Source organism: Calypte anna, chromosome W, assembly GCF_003957555.1.
Source record: "Calypte anna isolate BGI_N300 chromosome W, bCalAnn1_v1.p, whole genome shotgun sequence".
Taxonomy (NCBI): Eukaryota; Metazoa; Chordata; class Aves; order Apodiformes; family Trochilidae; genus Calypte; species Calypte anna.
This window is the reverse complement of record NC_044276.1, coordinates 12,854,240-12,870,259: the sequence shown is the minus strand read 5'-3', so window position 1 is coordinate 12,870,259 and position 16,020 is coordinate 12,854,240. Positions and strand designations below refer to the sequence as shown.

Here is a 16,020-nt window from a genome sequence, read left to right as displayed (position 1 = left end):
GAAAATCGTTTATTCGCAACTTGCACTCACTTTATATAGAGAAGCCTTGTTTACACCATCTTATCAAGCAGGTGGCCTTGTACTCCAACCACACATACCATTCTCACGGAACCTTCTTCTCACATAATTATTTTCCTCTCCTGTTGCCAATTAGTTATCTCTTTCCCATTAGCTTATTCTCAGGCCTCTAACTAGGCCTCAATAAGTATTAACCCAATGTAGCCTAAGTTGAAGTAAGTCAGGATTGCTCACAACCTGTATATTTCTGAACTGTTTCCCCAACATGTGTGGAGGTAATCGAACAAGTGTACGCCAGCCGGAAGGACCTGAAGGATGAGCCACTGCCAGACCCTGATTGGGAACTGTTCACGGACGGGTCCAGCTTTGTGGAAAAAGGTACCAGGTATGCTGGGTATGCAGTGGTTACCTTGCAGCAGATAGTGTAAGCAAAAGCATTGCCCCCGGGCACGTCAGCGCAGAAAGCAGAAATTTGGGCCCTGATAAGAGCCCTGGTATTGAGTCAAGGGAAGAAAGTTAACATATGGACTGATTCTAAATATGCATTTGGAGTAGTACATGTGCATGGGGCTCTGTGGAAGGAGCGGGGACTTCTTAATTCGCAAGGGTCGTCAATCAAACACAGGGAAGAGATAATCATGTTACTGGAAGCAATTTACAAACCATCGGCAGTTGCGGTGATGCACGTCAAAGGACATCGGAACAATCCAGGAAAAGAGTTCCAGGGAAATCGACAAGCGGACCAAGTGGCAAAACAGGTTGCCAGAGAGGTATGGACTCAATTAGCTTTGCTACCGGCTCGGGGCAACCCTGCCGCTGCATACATGGAAGACAAACCACATTACTCGCCAGAGGACGAGAAGCTGGCTCGGATGTTGCAGGCACGCAAGAACATCAAGGGTTGGTATGTGACCCCAACAGGACAGGTGATCCTGCCAGTAAGGATCATGAGGACAGTACTGGAAACAGAACACAATAAGTGTCACTGGGGTGCGGAGGCAATGGTAAAATTTTTGAAAAATGAAATATTCTCAAACCAGATGTTAACATTGGCAAAAAGAGTAAATGCAATGTGTCCGGTGTGTATCAAAAACAACCCAGTGGTAAGAAGGCAGGTACAAATGGGTAAGTTACAGGTAGGTCCACAACCAGGAGATTATTGGCAAATAGACTTCTCTGAGTTACCAAAAGCCCAAGCATATAAATATCTGTTGGTGTATGTGTGCACATTTTCGGGACGGCCAGAAGCTTTCCCTTGCAGGACCAATCAGGCAAAGGAAGTGGTAAAAACACTCTTGAAAGAAATCATCCCTAGATTTGGGGTGCCGTTGGGGCTATCATCTGATAGGGGTCCTCATTTCACTGCAGGGATTGTGCAGGAGATTTCTGTAATACTAGGGATAACTCGGAATCTGCACACGCCCTGGAGACCCCAATCAAGTGGTAAGGTAGAGCGGATGAATCAAACATTGAAAAACCAAATTAAGAAAATTTGTCAAGAAGCAAAAATCCAGTGGCCGCAGGCATTGCCTTTAGCTCTGTTAAGAATTAGGATTAAACCAAGGGAAAGGATAGGGGTAAGTCCGTACGAAATTTTGTACGGCAAACCCTACCATGCTACTACTTATCAGGGGGATCCTCATTTGGTGGGGGACAAGGTGATATTAAATTATGTGTTGTCTTTGAATAAGACCCTTACAGCACTTAGAGGAGCGTTGCAGTGGAACCGACCGTTACTCCTGGAAAATCCGGTCCACGACATCCTTCCAGGAGACCAAGTCTACATCAGGAACTGGTCAGTGGAACCACTGAAGGAGACATGGGACGGTCCTCACCAGGTGATCATGGCCACCTACACGGCCGTCAAGGTCGACGGAATCGACAACTGGATTCACTACACCAGGGTCAAGAAGGTCCCCACACAATGGTCGGTAGAGCCTTTGTCTCCAACAAGGATGGTGTTAAGAAGCAGATCTTAGGGATACTGATTTTCCTAAGCTTGATTGTGTTAACAGAAACCTTTGTAAAGGTCAATATACTTGAACCTTACCTGTTGATGCCTGAGGGATCTGATGTTAATCTGACCTGTTTGTTTACGGATGACCAGGGAGCTGGATCCACCGAAATTATCGTAAAATGGAGATGGGATACGGAGGATGAATTAATTAGTCAAATTTGGGTGGGTGCTGGAATCTTTGTTTACACCAATTTCCACTTATTGGAATTGGGAAATGTTGTTCAAATTATTAGGACAAACTGAACGGTTAGCTGCAGTAACTAAGAAAGGATTTAAGGATTTAAACCTGCAACTTCAGGCTACCACAAGAATGACCATACAAAACAGGATGGCCTTAGATATGATGTTGCTAAAAGAGCATGGTGTTTGTGGGTATCTGAATAATAAAAATGAACATTGTTGTGTGCATATCCCAAACATTACCCAGGAAGTAGAGAAAGATATTAGCCAATTGGAACAAATTGAGGACAAGGTCCACGATGTTCAAAAAGAGGCAGAACACAATTGGGTTGGAGCAGTATTCAGCTCCCTAGGAATCCAGGTCTCTGGTTGGATATCATCAATTATACAATATGGAATTATGATAATTATCATTGTTGTGATTGCTTTAGTAATGTACAAGGGTTTATTGGGAATGATTATTAAAGAAACTCAACATACACGAAGGGTCATGAAGGCTATAACCCGGAAGGAGGTAATATCTCCAGAAGAAGGGACGCCTCCACCTGCTTATCAAGAGGCTTAAAGGTTGAGCATCCTTGCGAAGGAATAATCGAAGGATGCTCAAAAGGGGGGAATTGTTGCAGTTTATAGTAGAAATAAAATAATATTGGTTGTAAAATTTTAAAATGGACGAACTAAGAGTTAGAAGGGGCTCGGGTAGACTAAAACTCTGGGAATAAGTAACTAGTTAAGAGTGAGCTAACCCTTACAAGAACAATGATCAAAGGAGAATAAGGAGTGTGTTGACCCCATCAGCAAAAACATTAATCAAAAGGAGAATAGTTAAGCAATCTGATGCCATATACCAAAGATCAAGATAAAATATTGTATCCAGGTGGTGGGCTAGGTGGTAATGACAGCTGAAACGGTAAACCGTGGATTTACAGTTTAAGAGATGACTATCTATTGTTATTTGTAAGATCTATGTGACTGTTTGTCTATTGTTATCTGCATGATCTATGTGACTGTTTGTGACTAAAATTTATGTAACTCTGTACGTGGCCTGTAATGAAAAAGAGTATAAAAGCTGAACCAAAAACGAGGGTCTTTGGAACCCTGACTTGGGACGCTAGTCCTCAGGCGTCCCGGGCCCTGAATAAAGCACCGCATAAACTGACTCTGTTGGTTTGTGTTTTGGTTACGGGCAACACTCCAATCATTACTATCTCTTATCCTTAAACATATCTATACACAAATTACTACTATCTCTCTGTGCTAAAATTCACTAAGTAACTCGGTCTATGATTGCAGATGTTCATCTCTTGTAGCAGATTCTCAAAAGAAGGAGCAATCTTCACAGTTCATGTCCATGGTCCACAGGTTGCAGGTTGCAGATGGTAACTTCAAGGAAGTCACTGGATGCCAGCAGATGAACCTAGTTCTGGTTTCATCACTACAAAATCATCCTGAAAAACACTCATGGAACACTGTTTGTTTATGCAACAGTTCACATAACAGTAGTTAAGGTGGGATACAAGTTCACGACTCCCAGAGAGTCCATGCATCACTGATTAAGCTAGACAAGCAGAACTTAGGAATTCTCACCTAGTGTGAGATTCCCTTGTGGTACACATTGTACTTCTCCATCTTTCATCATCACCCACCAAGTGTGTCCCGGCCCTTGAGCGAAAGCAACTCCACGAATGGGTTTGCCTTTGCCTGAGGCAGGATAAACTCAAATTGTTTTCCCTAGCAGATTCTTTTCATGCACCACAGGCACTTTGTCCCCATCTACTGTGTGTAGAAGATCTGACTGAGCAGGACCAGCTCGATTGATGGAACCCCTGGTGTTAACTAAGCAGGTAGCTTTTGCCAAGTACTTGTCCCAGTTTTTGAAAGTTCCACCACCCATTGCCTTTAAGGTAGTATTTAACAGTCCATTGTACCTTTCAATTTTACCTGAGGCTGGTGCATGACAAGAATCCACTGAACTCAGCCCAAGGGTGGTATGTTTCCTCAAAAGAACTCTGAAAACATAATTACGAACAAAGTTCTTAATCCTTCTATGAAACATCACTGCACCATACACCATGATATACATCAATATTGAGGACCATATTGCAACGATGGTCCTTAAGCGTCTCTTACGATAGGAAAGCCACATATTAGCACTCATTCCAGCTGCAAAAATACACATCACATTCCCTAAATTCCAAAGGTACGGCATGATTGGTTTAATTTCCAACCCTGTGAAATTTCCAAAGGAAAAAGTCTGATTCCCACTCAGCAAAGCCATTCTCCCACTGGAGTTGGAATTCAGACTATTCAGGCAAATTGGTCAAGATTTAAACTGGACTCGAGCCAATTAGCTCAAGCCCCACGTTGGGCGCCAATAAATCTGTCACGGTTTAACACTGGCCCGGCAATTAAACCGAATAACAGACGCTCTCTATTAATCTCTCTCTCTCCTTGATAAAGAAAGGAGAGAAAATAAGGGAGAGAGAGATTAATAGAGAGCGTCTGTTATTCGGTTTAATTGCCGGGCCAGTGTTAAACCGTGACATAGGGGATATGGAATATCCACTCAATACCATGTTCTTTGGCCCAGTTATTTATAAGACTATTTTTGAAATGAGTTCCATTATCTGACTCAATTCTTTCTGGTGTACCATGTCTCCCCAAGACTTGTTTCTCTAGGCCCAGAATGGTGTTCTGGGCTGTGGCATGAGGCACAGGATATGTTTTCAGCCATCCTGTACTTGCCTCCACCATTGTAAGCACATAGCGCTTACCCTGGCAGGATTGAGGCAGTGTGATGTAGTCGACTTGCCAGGCCTCCCTATACCTATATTTTGACCATCTCCCTTCATACCACAGAGGTTTCAACCTTTTAGCTTGCTTAATTGAAGCAGATATGTCACAATCGTGGATAACCTGCACAATAGCGTCCAAAGATAAATCCACCCCTTGGTCACGAGCCCATCGATATGTGCCATCCCTGCTTTGATGACCTGAAGCATTGTGGGCCCATTTGGCCAAAAACAGTTCACCTTTATGGTCCCAGTCCAGATCTATTTGGAATACTTGAGCAGCCTCATCTGCTCGTTGGTTGTTTTGATGTTCCTCAGTAGCTCGATACAAAGGTACATGGGCATCTACGTGACGCACTTTTACATCAAGTTTCTCTAACCTAGCAGCAATGTCTTTCCACAGTTCAGCAGCCCAGATAGGTTTATCTCTACGTTGCCAGTTGTTTTGCTTCCACTGCTTTAACCAACCCCATAAGGCATTTGCTACCATCCATGAGTCAGTCTAGAGATAAAGTCTCGGCCACTTTTCTTGTTCAGCAAAGTCCAAAGCCAATTGGATGGCTTTTACCTCTGCAAATTGACTTGATTCACCCTCTCCTTGTACTGTTTTTGCAACTAGTCGTGTAGGATTCCATACAGCAGCTTTCCACCTTTGATGGCCTCCTACAAGACGACAGGATCCATCAGTGAAAAGAGCATATTATTTCTCATTCTCTGGTAGCTGGTCATATGGTGGGGCTTCTTCAGCCCGTTTTACCACTTTTTCTGGTGGCATTCCAAAGTGTTTGCCTTCTGTCCAATGTGTTATTGCTTCTACAATTCCTGGAAGATTGAGTCTTCCTATCCTAGCTCTCTGTGAGATTAAAGCAATCCATTTACTCCAGGTAGCATCGGTAGCATGATGGGAAGATTCTCTACCTGTGTACATAAAACCCAGTACAGGTAATCGTGGCACTAGGAAGCGCTGTGCTTCAGTACCAATCACTTCTGAAGCAGCTCTAACTCCTTCGTATGTGGCCAGTATCTCTTTTTCAGCGGCTGTGTAGTTGGCTTTGGAGCCTTTGTAGTTTCGACCCCAAAATCCTAGAGGTTGACCTTGAGTCTCTCCTGGAGCTTTCTGCCAGAGGCTCCATGAAGGACCATCACTTCCATCTCCGGTGTAAAGAACATTTTTGATGTCTGGCCCTGTTCGAATTGGTCCAAGGGCCATTGCCTGCACAATCTCCTGTTTAATACCCTCAAAAGCAGCTTGTTGTTCTGAGACCCATTTAAAATCTTTCTTCTTCCGGGTAACCTCATAGAGAGGTTTCACAATCTGATTATAAAAAGGGATATGCATTCTCCAGAAACCAACAGTTCCTAAGAAAGACTGAGTTTCCTTTTTGGTAGTTGGTGGGGCCATAGCTGTTATTTTTTTAATCACGTCCATTGGGATGTGGCGACGTCCATCTTGCCACTTAACCCCCAGAAACTGTATCTCTTGTGCAGGTCCCTTTACCTTGCTCCTTTTAATAGCAAAACCAGCCTCTAGAAGGATTTCAATTATCTTCTTACCTTTCTCGTAGACTTCCTTTGCTGTGTCACCCCATACAATGATGTCATCGATGTACTGTAGATGTTCTGGAGCTCCACCCTTTTCCAAGGTATCATGGATCAGTCCATGGCAGATGGTAGGACTGTGTTTCCACCCCTGGGGCAGTCGATTCCAAGTGTACTGGACACCTCTCCAGGCAAAGACAAACTGTGCTCTGCATTCTGGTGCTATAGGAATAGCAAAAAATGCATTAGCAATGTCAATAGTAGCATACCACCTGGCTGCCTTTGACTCCAGCTCATACTGAAGTTCTAGTATGTCCGGCACAGCAGCACTTAGTGGCGGTGTGACCTCATTCAGGGCACGATAGTCCACTGTCAGCCTCCACTCTCCATTTGGCTTTTTCACTGGCCATACAGGACTGTTGAAGGGTAAGTGAGTCTTGCTGATCACTCCTTGGCTCTCTAGTTGTCGGATCAGCTTGTGAATGGGGATCACAGCATCTCTGTTGACATGATACTGTCAACGATGCACTACTGAAGTAGCAGTTGGCAGCCGCTGGTTTGTAGTTCTCAGCAATCCCACTACAAAGGATTTATCTGAAAGGCCAAACAAAGCATGCAGCCATTCTGCATTCTCAGTCTTAATAGCTGCAGTACCAAAGGACCAGCGGTACCCTTTTGGGTCCTCGAAATCACCTCCCTTGAGGTAGTCTATGCCAAGGATGCACAGAGCATCTGGACCAGTCACTATTGGGTGTTTATGCCACTTTATTCCAGTGAGGCTCACATCAGCCTTCACAATAGTCAGTTCTTTAGATTCCCCCGTCACTCCAGAAATAGTGACGGAGTCTGTCCCTTTCTGATTCGATGGCATTAGGGTGCACTGTGCACCAGTGTCCACCAAGGCTTTATACTTTTGTGGCTCTAATGTGCCAGGCCATCGACTCCACACAATCCAATAGATTCGGTTGTCCCTCTCCTCCACCTGGCTGGAGGCAGGGCACCTCTAAGCTTGAGCATATACAGCATTGTCAGTATGAGCATTACTGGAGTTTGCATCCCCAGTACTCACACCTGATGTGCAGGGATCTTGAGTCACCAGCATATTTGGATTGGGTAACTCCACACTGGAGACTTGAGCAGCCATCTTTTTAGAAGGACCTCCTTTTGCCTTCGGCTTACTCATCAACTCAAACACGCGGTCCTGTAGGGCAGCAATAGGTTTCTTGTCCCACTTTTTCATGTCCTCTCCACACTCACACAGGATCGCCCATAGGGTTCCTCTTACTGAATTGTTTCTCTCGATTCTGTCTCATAGGAGGGCGTCTCCTTTTAATGGCTGCAATGGGGCGTCCTCCGTCTGAGGAGAAAGGGGTGAATGCAGTTTCTCAGATGCTCTCTTGATAGCTGAGACCCAGGCCTGACAAGGGGCCATGACAGCATCTTCACACTCTCGTACAGTTTTAATCACATCACCCACAGTTGCATCCATCTCTGCAGGAACCCATAGCATTACTGATAGTGTATGGTTAAAAGGTGGTGGTGCAGCATGCACAAACCTTTGCATCATAGGCTTAGGGCACAGTATGTGATAAGGATCTTCAATGTCATCATTATTATAGATCACGTCTCGTACAGCCAATTCTTTCAGATACTTGATAGCTTTTCAAAGTCTGGCTGCTTTGATCTGTGGGCAGTCTATTTCCTCTTTATAGGGATATCTCTCCCTTACAGCTGACAAGAGTCGCTTCCACAGGCTGGTAGTTCCAGCCTTTTCTCCAAATGCCCGATCAATACCTGCATCTTTGGCCAGGGATCCCAACTGCCTGGCTTCCTTCTGAGTTAATGTTATGGTAGCAGCTCCATAATTCCAGCATCGGAGTAACCAAGAGAGGAGTGGTTCACCTGAAAAACGGCTGTAGTCTTTTCTCAGAGTACGCAAGTCTCTCATGGAATAGGGCTGAGCAGATTCTGAGTCTGAGTCCTCCTCAGCTGACTCTGCTTTGGAGTATGCTCTAGCTGGTCTAGGAGGAGAGGCATTATCCTCTATTTCCTCTATCACCTGGTCATCTTGTTCAGACTTGGAAGGGTTAAGGCTCGTCTCTGATTTCCATTGTTTTCCTTTTCTCCTAGTTACAGGGTCAACAAGTAACTGTGTGGGCTGAGGGGGAGAGGCTGAGGTGTCTGCAGCAGTGGCAGCAGCAGGGCTTGCTTTCTGAGCAGCATCAGTGTCTGTGGGAGTAGACACAGCAACTGGAGCTGTAGCAGAAACACTGGCGATGCTGGCCGGCCTTATCTGAATTGTGACCTTGCGTGAGGGGGGGCGAGAAGCGGCTGCGGAGGCAGGAGTGAGGGTGCTCTCTGTACGAGGAGCAGCTCTCACTCTCCGAACAGCAACTCTCGGCCTCCGAAAAGGCATACTCAATCTCATTAATGTAGTTTTTGTGTTACTCCTCACCAATATATGAGAAAAATTAACAACACCCACCAGAAGATTGAGAAATGAAATGCTATTGCCACCAAAATCTGGTGGAGTCAGCCCAAAATACGATGGAATGGTATAATTTCCCATATTAAAACGGGGAGTGTAATTACCAACCAAGTTTTTTATCTCTGTATGAAACGCTACTGCACTATGCACCATGATATATATCAGTATTGAGGACCCTATTGCAACAATGGTTCTTAAGCAGCTCTTACGAAAGACAAACCACAAAGTAACAGCAATCCCAGCTGCAAAAATACACATCACATACCCTAAATACCAAAGATACAGCACGATTGGTTTAATCTCCAACCCTGTGAAATTTCCAAAGAACAAGGTCTGATTCCAGCTCAGGAAAGCCATTCTTTCACTGGAGTTGGAATTCAAACTGTTCAGGCAATTTAGTCAAAATTTAAACTGGACTCGAGCCAATTAGCTCGTGCCCCACGTTGGGCGCCAATAAATCTGTCACGGTTTAACACTGGCCCAGCAATTAAACCGAATAACAGACGCTCTCTATTAATGTCTCTCTCCTCCTTGATAAAGAAAGGAGAGAGAATAAGGGAGAGAGACTTATGGGTTGGAGACTAAACTACACAACTTTAATGAACAGTAATGATAAATAGGAAAAATTACTAAATATATACAAATATACAGGAAAATTGATCTCACGTTCCTTCCCCCCTTTTCCCCCAATAACTCTCACGTCACCACCACCGAGGCTGTAGGGCAGCCCTGGGAAAGTCCAGGCTGGACTCCTGGAGTCGGCAGCAGTCGGGAACCGGAGGCAGGAACACACAGATATGGGCTGGCACGGATCAGGACCACAGGCAGACGAACGGACAGGATCCTTCCAGGATGCCGGGTCAAGGAAGGGAAGCAGGAAATCAGGAAATCCCAAAGTCTGGAAATCTGGCTCGGCCCTCATGATGCCTCAAATTTATACTGAGTGTGACGTATATGGGATGGAATACTCTGTTTGGTCAATTCTGGCATCTATCTTGTCTGTTCCTCCCCAAAGAAGGGCTCAGGTGGGACCTCTTTATCCTCCTGGACAGTAAAATGTTTTCCTCAGAGCTGAGCAGTGTCCTTGGCTCTGCATACCAGTCTCTAGTAGTAACTATAAACATCAAGTGTTATCAATCCTAGAAGCACACACTGTCTGAGAAACTTGCTGTTAATTTCAGCAAGTGCAACTACTTACAAGAGACTTAGCTAAAAGCAAAAGTACAAGACAGAAAATCACCTTTATCCTGGCCCAAACCAGGACACTTGAATAAGACATTAACCACACCCTAGGCCATGTTGGTTCCTAGAAATGGGACCACACAGGTTTTGACATCCCAAGGACAGTAGAAATTTTCAGAACTTCAGCTACTGTAGTTAGCGATTGGGGGAACAAGAAGAAGAGGAATAATGTCCCATCCATAAAGGCAAAAAAGGGAAAATTGTAATTAAAACTAATTTCCAGAAGATAACATTCAAAGTAGAGATCTTTCACCAGTTTCTCCTAAGAAAAAAAGTGAAAAATGTACATAACAGTCCGTAGAAGGTGTCACCTGAACTATGGTGGCTGCAGGTACCGGGTCAATGTCACCATCAGTGCTAAAGGCACAGCCCAGTGATACCCTTAAGCAGATTGCAGAGCTGACATTCAGCTAAACAAGGAGTGAGGAAGGTGTGACATCCCACAGCTGTAAGAACAGCTCTAAGACCAAACCAACCGACATGGTGACCAGTAACTGTGAAACCCATATGGGGAAAAATTACAACTTAATGTTTCAACATGCTCTGATCAGATCTTTCTTTGTTGTTGAACCCCAGCCAGGAACTGAGCACCACTCAGCCACTCACTCAGCTTTCCCCCAGCAGTGAGGTGGAGGAATGGATTGAGACAAGAAAATTTTAATAATTAAATACTCCTCTTTGCTCATTTGCTCATTCCTCTTCCTCTCGCATATGCTCTCACCTTCAGCAAGTCAAAGCTCACAAACATTTCAGCACTCTCATTGTCTCCTTAGCCAACTCTGTCATTGTGTTTGTGTCCATCTTTTTGTGTCCCCCGACACAAAGTATTTCTCATAAGATTATACCTTGTAGAAAGGTGACCTCATTAGGGGCAGCTCATACTTAGCCTATGGTTGAGGAGTGTGTTTGATTGTTTGCAAAGAGGAAAACTCCTGCTGTGCCCGTGTGCAGCAGTTCTCTAAGGAAAAGAGAGGGGAGCTGGTGCAAAGGAGCTGTACCATCCAGCTGCAGAGATCAAGGGAGAAGTCTGATGGGAGGAGAAGTGATGCAAGTGCCAGGGGCCAAGGAGAGCAGTGGTGGGGTTGGGGAGGTGAGGAGCAAGGGTGTCCATCCAGGGTCAGACCTCACGGAACTGCTTCTCCTGCTGGTGCAGACCTCCTCTGGGTCATTATCACTTGGAGAATGCTGCTAGAACGTCTCCTCTGAAGTACAAAGTAATGAAATACTCCCTTTCTATTAAGAGTGAAAAGGTGTTCTTTGAAATCTTCCTCCTGAATTCCATCAGGAAAATATTAATAACTTCATGGAGATATATAGGTCTTGAAGACATGAGGGAAATTCCAAAAAGATAAAGAATTCCTTTGGGCTTTTGAGGCTCATTACAATAAATTCGGATACTGAGAGAAGAATGCAAAAAGTCTCAGATAAAGTCAGTCAGAAGAAAAACCCAAAATACTTTCACACACTGATGGGCCCCCCTGAGTCTGCCAGAGCCTCCCCACGGCCTCATTAGAGCAGATCCCTGGAGGCCATGATTGCAGGAGGCAAAGGCCCTGTGCTGGTGGCTGTAATGCTGAGAAAAGCCTTTGGTTTGTTGGATGCAGCAGAAAGGCCAAGCCCTAACCCCACATCCTGGGAAGGAAGATCCTGTCCCTCACAGAATGATCAGGGCTCTTCCTGGGGCAGTGGGCTGTAAGGGTGAACGAGGACAAATGTAGGAAAATTCTCTGTAGAGAAACAAGATAAACCAGGTGCCTCGAGTTGCCAAAGAGTGGGTGTGAGTCCACCTGTGCCTGGTTAGGGCAGGCCCCCTATTACCAGGGGGCCAATAAAGGTGGGACACACCCACAGAGAGCAGCTCACTCTTGTGCGAGGCCATGGAGAGACCAGCAGCTTGTCGAGCCTCAGGAGCAAGAAAGGCTCCTCCCGCTACAATTCTCTGACACTTCCTGGCCTCCCATACCAGGGGCAAGGAACAAATTCTAGATTCGCAAAAAAAAAAATGTTCCTGATAGACCTTGATGGTCAAGGCAACTCCCATGGCATATGTGACAAAGCCCACAGATCTTTTGGGCCTTTCAGACCTGATTGAGCCCTTGGCCACCTCTCCTGCAGGCTGTCCTACACTGTCCATGCCTGCAGCTTCTTCCCTTCAGGCTGTTGTCACCCTTCCTGCTTTCCCACCTAACTCTCACTCCAGCATTTCCAGACCTTCGCTGGTGTCTCTCTCTGGTGATTTCTTGTTCTTTCCCTTCAATCTGAACCTTCCAGAGTGACCTTTGTGAAGGTTTTGGACTACCAAGAGAAGTTCCATCATAAAGTCATGGAACTTTTTGGGTGTGAAGGGATGTGACAGACCAGACTTGTGTTTCTCAAGATCACTCCAAAAGGACTGCCCATACCACCTTTGTGGAAACTTCCCCAGGGTACAGTCTGGAGTTTTGCTGGGATGAATAAAAACTCATGGACAGACTTAAGGGTGATGTGGGCTGAGAAGAGTGTGTGTCTCAGAGTCTGGGATGGATGCTTCTGATCCCATCCCTCTAATCAGTCTTGCTCTGGGCTGGGGATTTAGGAATGCCCCAGGACATTCCTCTTATCGCTGTTTGCTTGTCTGATATTGTTAGGCCTGTTTTGTTTCTTTCCTAGGGAAACAATTGCTCCTCTAAGTGGTAATGTGACCCTCAGTCCTTTCACTCTGTACCAGTCAGTGGTGTCAGAGGATCTGTCGAGCATTTTCTGGGATCGTATGGTTTCAGTCCCTCTCCCCAGCAGGGCCAGGTCTGGCACTAAGGTTGGATCCAGCAGCACCTTGGCTTGTCTCTGAGAAAGAGTTTAGAAAGCAAGGGGGTGCGAGCTGTGTCTCCCTGGGTGCCCTCCCCGGGTCATGACAAGTGCCCACCAAGACCTTTCCCACAGGGCTGCTCCTGGCCAGGAAGCCCCAGCTTGTGCCATGGCCCAGGTGAGTCCCCTGCAGGGGCAGACACTGGCACTTGTCCTTCTGAGATTTCTTTCCAGATGAGCTCTGCTGCTCCTTGACGCCTTTCATGGAGCAGAGAGGCCTGGGAGAGCTCCTGAGGAAAGACTCCATCCCAGAAGGCATTGAGTCCCTCAGCACCATTGATGTCTCCTCTTCCTTAGATCCCTGTCCTCCATCAGCAGGAGCCCTGAACTTCCCTTCTTCTTCAGCCTTGGTCTCCAAAACAGCCATGGGAGATGTTGCTTTTGCCCTCAAGTACTCTTGCAGGGCACAATTGGTGTTCCTCAGCACCATTGGTGTCTCCCTTCCATGGCCATGCAGGGCCAGTTACATACACATGGTTTTCTCTGCCAGGGTTTCACTTGCCAGCCCAAAATAGCTCCCTCCAGGCTCTCCCACCTCCCCTCCCCTCTCTCCCAGTATAGCCCAGTTGCTACTGGCCCCACACCACTGCCCACCCCAGGCTGCTCTGGGCAGTCCCACCACAGCCCCAGCCCCTCTGAAGGGCACAGCAGCTCCTGGGGAGCAGAGAGAGCTCAGAGCCCCAAATGGGTGACCATGCATGGCAAAAGGAGCAGGAGGCACCCTGTGTCCCCTGCTCTCCTCTCCAGGAGATCTACAGAGGTCTAAAGCCCATCGGGACCATCCCCTCTTCCCAGCACAGCACAACAGCCCTGTCCCTTGTGCTCCTGAAGAGCTCTGACTGCTCCAGGCACAGAGCAGCCTTCCCAGGGCTGCTACAACCAGAGAGGGGGTTTCACTTAAACCCAGGAGAGGCTCTCCATTTTCACAAAGTTTATTGGTCAAATAGGTGGATGCATAATAATGTAGGAAAGAAGAGTAATGAAATTACTTTGAAGGAATTAAAATGACAGCTGAATAAAAAGGAAAAAATATAAAGGATGACAGACTTCGAATGTCCTGACACATAGTGTGAGTCATTTGCAGAAGACAGGAGGACTCCTATGGGTGCTGAGAAACCCTAATGATTTCCTCAGAGAACCCATGAGCTCCTGTTTTCTCATGCTGTAGATGAGGGGGTTCACTGCTGGAGGAACCACTGAGTACAGAAATGACACCACAAGATCCAGGGATGGGAAGGAAATGGAAGGAGGCTTCAGGTAGGCAAAGATGGCTGTGCTGGCAAACAGGGACACCACAGCCAGGTGAGGGAGGCACGTGGAAAAGGCTTTGTGCCTTCCCTGCTCAGAGGGCATCCTCAGCACAACCCTGAAGATCTCCACATATGACACCACGATGAAAACAAAACACACAAATGATAAACACTGACCACAATAAGCCCAAGTTCCCTGAGGTAGGAGTGTGAGCAGGAGAGCTTGAGGATCTGGGAGATTTCACAGAAGAACTGGTCCAGGGCTTTTCCCTGGAAGAGGGGCAGTGAAAATGTATTGGCTGTATGCAGCAGAGCAGTGAGAAACCCAGTGCCCCAGGCAGCTGCTGCCATGTGGACACAAGCTCTGCTGCCCAGGAGGGTCCCGTAGTGCAGGGGTTTGCAGATGGCCACATAGCAGTCGTAGGACATGATGGTCAGGAGAGAGAATTCTGCTACTATAAAGAAGAAAAAGATCAAGAGCTGTGCAGCACATCCTTTGTAGGAGATGTCCCTGTTGTCCCAGAGGGAATTAGCCATGGCTTTGGGCAGAGTGGTGGAGATGGATCCCAGGTCGAGGAGGGAGAGGATGAGAAGGAAGAAGTACATGGGGGTGTGGAGGTGGTGGTCACAGGCGATGGTGGTGATGATGAGGCCATTGCCCGGGAGGGCAGCCAGGTAGATGCCCAGGAAGAGCCAGAAGTGCAAGAGCTGCAGCTCCCACCTGTCTGCAAATGCCAGGAGGAGGAACTGTCTGATGGAGATGCTGTTGGACATCTCCTGCCTATAGGGATATAGACCTATCAGTAGAAGAAAAAATGGGAGCAGTAAGACCAGTGTTCCTTCAAAAAACATTATTAGATTTCTCCTAGAGACACACAAATAGCTTCTCCCTTTTCATGAACACCTTTGGCATGTCCTTTTAAAACACCCTGTCTTACCCTGTTTGAATGTCCATAAAGGAGCAGGAAAGGTCAGTGCAGCCTAACTGCAATTGGTAAAAAGGAAAAGGGAAGGATCTCAGAATAAATCCACTCCTGAAATCCAAGAGAATTTCAGCATTTTCACCCCCAATGCACCACCACACTGCAGAGCAGAGCTAAAGAGATTGGTTTGATCTGATAGTTTCCCCAAAATACCTAAAGAAAAATTTAATGCGGAAGCCCATGGAATTTCTGCTTCTCTGTGTGACAGATAGCAGACTTTAGGGAGGGCAGCAGATCTGCAGAGGATGGCTGGTGTCGCAGTGCGAGACGGGGACCCAGTTTGATGCAAACAAATGTCCAACTTTATTGAATCAGAAGGCGATATTTAAACACTAATCTAAGAGCTAATGCCACGTATACATATTGCTGATTGGTGATTTCTACATCTCGTTACACACGTTTTAACTTGATTGGCTACAAAGCATTTAGCAACAATTAACTAACAAAGCTTATCTTTCACACATTCGAGCTTCTTCGTGGATGTTGTTATCGTGCCGAGTCCCTTAATCTAATCGTCTTGCTTACTCCTTAACCTTCGAGTGTTCTAACGTACTGTTCCTTGTGGTTACAAAATATGCTTTAAGCAGCACTGTCCTTGCACATAGCCCAAAGCTTATGTTGAAATTATCAGCAATTGTTTGGTGCTGACAGTCTGAGGCTGTACTGC

At 46.1% G+C, this 16,020-nt stretch overlaps 1 pseudogene; it reads right to left on the bottom strand.

Annotated features, from left to right (window-relative positions):
- Positions 1 to 12,529: 12,529 nt before the first annotated feature.
- LOC115600099 lies at positions 12,530 to 14,943 on the bottom strand (annotated as a pseudogene).
- Positions 14,944 to 16,020: the final 1,077 nt, after the last annotated feature.